Raw genomic sequence first — 6,623 nt, forward strand, 5'->3', positions numbered from 1 at the left:
TTATTATGGCAGCAAAGGATTCGTGCAGATAGACAGACAGATAGGCAGGTATCAACTTTTTCTAATCCATTAACTTACGAATAACGTATTCAAATAGGTAGAACTCCACACACACAGGTTGTAGAGATACGTGCCTTCGAACATTCTCCTTAAAGTTGTCGAAAACTTATTCCTATGTACGTGGTACATTAAACAGCGTACACAGGGCTTTGGTGGCACCGGTGGACCCTCGTATTGTGAAAAAAAAAGTAAATACACAACGTTCTAGTAAATCGGGCCAACGCACCGGTCACAAAGCGCTTTCGTCTCACCCCGAATACTTCACCTCATATCATGCGACCACCACACGACATAATTAACGCGTTACATATTTTTCATTTTCTTCTTTTTTTCCCTCTCGTACTTCTTTATACGTTTTTACAATTCTCATTTGGCGACTGGCGTCTCGCTCCGCCAAATTAAATACGCAAACGTGTGTTTTCAGCTTGTTGAAAAAAAAATTAAAAACTTGTTCGTACGATATTAAAAAAGTCAACTCGGCGTAATTTCTCTTCTTTTCTTTTACTCCCCTCATCGCTCCACATTCACATCTGTCTGCAATTCTGCGTTCGCATTTCTAACGCCACCAACCAAGGTAAAGGCGAATCTTTTTTTATCATTTTTTTCGCCGATTTACGCGCTCGTTTTGTACTCATTTGTGGCCTTTTTCTCGCTCTTTCACGTTATAAAATTACACGTAAGAAGGAACTTGGAAAAAATTATACACGTTTTCCATCACAAGGGTACGCCATGTTCGATTGGTCGTCAATTTGGCACGTTTTTGGGTGCTCGAATGTAAAATAATCTCAGCTTCAGCTGCAGTGATGGTGAAAGCGAATTTCATTCGTCGATGTACCTACTCGTATATTCGCACGCTTCGATGAGTTCGCACATTGCGATAAAGAAAATATAAACGAACATCTTTCTCGGCCTTTGCTTCGGATTTTAATCACGTTCGGCTTGACGGAAAATTTACATAATAAAATTAAGTGTCAGCTTCGAGTAAATGAAAATGCTAAAAATATCTTTTTTCGCAGTTTTCTCTATATATCGATGGACGAAGTTTACGTCCAATTCGGCTCTTGTTGATGGTGACGTTTTTATAATTTTGCGATGGGGTTTATTTTCTTTCAGTATTCGTCTACTCGGAGCTTGATTTGAAAATGTTCTGGAGGCTCTAGACATGATGAAAATCAAAATGTAAGTGAATGTCATGCCTCATTACTTCTGCGCCAGGAGGAGCGCCAAAGAGAGAACTTTATGATTGCCCAGTGGCCGATTTCGTTTAATTTTTTTGTTTCTACTGGAGTAAGGAAATCCACAGGGTGGGTCCCAAAAATATTTCAGCTACTCAAATGGCCAATTGGAGGTCCAAAAATTGCATGAAATGGTGAAAAAAAATTAATGGCAGGCGAGTATCATACATTATTACTTCTGCGCCAGGAGGAGCACTAAAAAGAAAACTTTATGATCACCCAGTGACCGATTTCGCTCTTTTTTTAAATACTGAAGTATGGGACCCAGAGGACGATTTCTAAACACATTTCAGCTACCTAAATAGACGATTGGTGGTCCTGCGGGATTGAAATTCTCTAAAATGGTCCAAAAAGTCGCATGATTGTATTATTAGTGAAAAAATCTAATAATCCGTGATTGTTGGGCCATTCCAGGCCAAATTAGCCCAGTTTTGGGTTCAGGTTCCTCCCATTTTCCTCAATTTTTTTTTATAGGTTGCTCAACTTGTAAAAGAAAAAGGCTAGACACTGTTATTGGTCCTCAAACTTCATGGGACGGGAAGGGTGAGGTTTGTTTTTCATTCAGTATTTGACATTTTTCGTCATAATGCGCAACTTTTGAGCTGAAAAATAAATCAGCTTGGGAAATTTCAAAAGTGATTAAATATTATGTAGTTTCAAAAATGATTGTGCAACGTTTTGTAATAGTGAGAGTTAGAATAACTAGTAGAAAGAAGGAGAGTGATAATGACTGTGTATGAGAGAAATTCCTATAATTTTGTGTTAGGCAAATTCTAAGAAATATTCGTCGTCGTCGTTTCCTTATACGCGGTAGACCTGTTGGCCTGTCTGCTGCGGTGTGGAACCTGTTGAGGATGAGCCTGAGGTATCCGTGAGTTTCCTCCTTGGTCTCCCTCTGCTTCTCTTCCCCGTTGGTGTATATTGACCAGTTTCCGAATTTGTATTTCCTTTCGTTAGCGTGTGTTTTTATTTTAATCAGGGGTTCACCTCCGCCTGGGATCCTATAGTTCCATCCATTTTCTGTTGTTTGTGAGTTTTGAGTAAGGTTGGTTTTCATCTGACTTGGTTACCAGCCATGCCAGATATATCACGGTGATAGGGCTGCTATCTAGGCCTCCGTGCTTGCCTGGTCCTCTTTTAGTCGCCTTTTACGACAGGCAGAGGGTACCATAAGGATATTCTTAACCCGTCCCTACACGGGGAGAAATATTCGTTAAGAGGGAAATATTTCTTAGATGCCTGCTTAGCTCAAGATGGAGAGACTTAGTCAATCAAACTACACTATTCACTTAGAACAATCCTTGATTATCTTTTAATTAAATGAAATGATAACGCAAGGAGCAATTATGTACAATTAGTTTAATCAAGAATATATACATAGTTGAGCAAAGTGTACCAAATAATTTACAAGAGTCTAAACGTAAATTTCTGTATTGCCACGAGATTCGATGGCAACAGCATAACTGGCCAAGATTATGCGGCAAGATTACAACACACGCGAGCTATGCTCAGAAGATTGGTATAAGGGTGAATTAAAGTACATATAGAAGCAAAGTAAAACAGCTTCTTAGGTAAAATAGATCAATTGATAGATGATTAACACATCTTCATCTACCAATAGATACAATTACGCACGATATATTATTAACGTAATTAGATTAATTAAGGGTGCACGTAACCCTGAATGAAAGGATACACGATTACCTAGGATGGTCTGAGTACATTTCTGTTTTGTCTGTTCACATTGCCTGCCTCTCCCTGGCAACCCCAATAATAGTCGCTTTGGCAGGTCTGGGTCGGAGTTCCATTTCTGTGGAGACAAAGGCTCAGATTTCCGGATAAATCTGGCCAGTGACTAAAAAAGTACCACGATCTTACGCGGGAAATTAACGAAGATCGCGCTATTTAAAATAGTACCATGTCCGTACGAGGAAATTAACGACGCGACACGTTATAAGTACAAAAATTACCATCTATGGATGGGTACAACGAATGTGTGGTTTCCAGAGAGCCAAGGCAGGGCTCCCAGGTCACCTATTTAGCTGGTTAGAGCTTAAGAGAAACTATCGTGAACTCGTTACTTTTAAGACTGATTTTTTAAGGAATACAAAGCTGGAGCTGAACCTCAGCTTCGACAGAATTGTCGCATGATAGCCTTGAGCGCGCCCCTACAGTAAGATTCGCGTAATCTTGCCTAAGGTCGGCAAGATCATAAAACTACGTTGAGGAGAAATTATGTTAAGACCACGTATAGGCGGTCAGGGCAGTCCTGCTCATCACTGTTTCACAAGTTCAAAGTTGAACTTTTTTGGGAAACTCTTATTTTCAAAAGCTTTCCTGAATTTGGAGCTAGAATTTGAAAATGAGAAAGAAAACCGGAAAGAAAGCAATTTTTATGAAATATACGACTACGAATTTTTCATCGGGAGATTTTCAAAGCCATGGAGAGTGTGACCGAGGTGAGTAGGGGGGGGGGGGTGTAAATCCCCAAACTTTTGGCCAAAATGTAAAATATGGTGTGACATATCGTTTTACACGTTTTCGAGAGTGCTGAATACGAATATAAATTCATTTTTTCAATTTGATGCCTGCGACGCCCTCTTCAGCTCCCCCTCCCCCCATGTCCTGAAAATAGAATACTTGAATAATTGAAGTCTTGAAACATATTTGTTTTTTCGAAAATTTTCCGAGTGATCCTCCCTTATTCGATAAGAAAGCTCCCTTGATACGCTAGAATAATGTTGGTCCTTTTATATAGAGGTCCCCAAAATTGAGTAGAATCGAAAGAATCAAATGAAATGTAAATTTGAAGGTCGTTGAATTTTTTTCAATCTGAATTTGTGCGCAAAAAAAGTTGAAATCTCTTTTGCTCCATCCCCCTCGCAACGCCTCGGAAAGAGATTAGGAAACCTAACTTTTATTTTTACTGAGTGGGGGGAGGAGTGCTTTTCTGATGGAAATGGACTATCATCATTCTTCTCGTATTTTTGGAGAGAGAGAGGGGAAAGGAAGGAGGGTGGGAGGGAGGGAGGGAGGTTGAAAAATAATAAATTGTAAGAACTTTTCTAATGAAAATGGACCAAACCCAAAAATTATTGTAATGTAGGTTAACATATTAAAATTTCATTTTTTTGTTGTATTTTTTGAGAACTGTGGAGGCTTTCTGGCGCGACTTTATTTCAAGTTGGAGGATTGAAATTTTCAGGGGCGTATCTTTTTCATATAAAAACCACCAACTTTAGATTGTGGAAGCGTAAAAATTGCAAAAAATTGTTCACAAGTATGAAATAATAATCATTCTAATTTTCACTATCCTACTTTTGTCAATTTTTTCCCCAACAGAAGTGCCAAAGAATCCTACTTTTTTTTGTCAAAACTGATGATGATTCGTTTTTATTCGAATTGCAAAAAGATGTCTAATTTTTTTTGCCAAAATGGGTTGTCTTTTGTGAAATGAAATTGTGTGTTTTTTTTGCCAAAATTTTCGTCATTTTCTCGATTGAACTTTGAAAGTAATCTGTTCATTTTTATTCTGTTTTATTTTCATTATTTAATTTTGAATTTCTCATTTTTTTTAAATGTTGTATTTTATAATGAAAAAGTTTGACGTGGAAAAATTCTGACTTGAATAAATTTTTGCCCCTACCCTCTCCAGTTCATTGATACACTTCGAAAAATGTCTTGCCAAACGTCCTGTTTCTGCACGTAGTCTCGCTTGTTACTTATATGTTTATGTACATCTTTAGAGGAGTTCGCAAGCAATGTCCCATAAGAAGGATCGACTCGACACGTGAACTCAAACCTTTCTTATACACCACACAGCTGAACCAGCAGCCTCGTAGATATTTACAGGTACCTAATGGAACTAGTATCTCCGTTAATATTATAAAGTATTCTCTACGGTTAAAACCGCAACCATCGGACCATCCAAAGTGTATATAAATTCGCACACAGAGACCCGGATGGGATACAGAAGAAGAGGAAGAAGAAGAACGAGGAGGAGATTCAGCACAACAAGCTTGGATATAGGTAGTATGGACAAGGCGCTACCTAAAGTTGGTGTGAACTTAATTAAATATTGTATTCTCAAGCAAGCTCGCTATACCATACCGTAGAATGGTTATACTGCTACCTTTTCTAGAACAGTAAGTAGCAGCAGCAGCCGAAGCAGCAGCATAGAGTAGGACCAAGTTCGGCCATCAGTAAAACGCTGTGCACACGGTCTAGCAACCGCAGCTAAGGCGGCGCCGGCAGCAGCTCGGCGTACTAACCTTTCAATTTAGATTGCCATTTTAAAATAGAGGTACGTAGCTAGAGCTACGCGTAGAAGGCGGCTTACGATGACGATGAAGGGGCTGCGGAGAAACGCGAGGCGGCGAGGGCGACCCACCAAGACCATTTCATTTACATCTTGCAAAGCGTATTAGGGCACCATCCTTCGTGAAAATGCCAACTTATATTAATATGAGGAACCGTTTTACGTTAAATACCTTAATTAACGTACGTGCACTATAGACCCCTATATACGATGGTGCTGTTTCTGTACAACTCGTATATAGTAGGTAGGTATGGTATACCGTGCCATATATCTATGTAATGTACACATATTCTACGGTATACCTACGTATAGTGCTTTTTCTTCTTACACGAGATTTTATTATGTGCCATGGCCGTACACCCACGTGCACGAAAGTACACGATTTAGTGGTTTTGATGTTCTCATTCTCATCAAATAGATTCCTATAGGCCTTGTTTTTCAAATCTTGAGTTTTCCACTGGATCAGAAACATGGCAGAATGATTTTCTGACTCATAAAACACTTCGTTTTCAAGTTGTACTGCTTTTAAGTTTTAGTACATAGAAAGGGTACTCCCGGGTAAAATAGATGGAATGCACCTGTCCTCAGATTTTTGAAATTTTAATGAAACATTGTTGGGTACTGTTTGAAAAAATTTTGGAACCAAAAAAATTTTCCCTGCCCTACCCCCTTGCCCACAATGACGAGAAACCGCCTTTTTCGAGGGAAAATCATACTTCATCGAGTTTTGAATAAAAAGTTTTGAATTCACCTAAAATATATGGGGGAGACATGAGTCTAGCAACGTGAATTTTTTTCAAGGTGGTATTGACAAAAGAAAATTTGAAACCGCCATATTTTCGAACCTAATTCAAGCACGTGAAATTTTTTTCTTTCAAAAGTAAACCTGTATTAGTACGAGTGCTATTATTGGATTTTTTTTTTCAAATTTTTCCTTTAGGTGGATCCCTTGAAAAACTCAAAAAAACACTCAAAAATGTGTTTTTTAATGGCATGACACCACCAAAAAG

The sequence above is a fragment of the Planococcus citri genome, chromosome 4, assembly GCF_950023065.1.
Source record: "Planococcus citri chromosome 4, ihPlaCitr1.1, whole genome shotgun sequence".
Lineage (NCBI taxonomy): Eukaryota > Metazoa > Arthropoda > Insecta > Hemiptera > Pseudococcidae > Planococcus > Planococcus citri.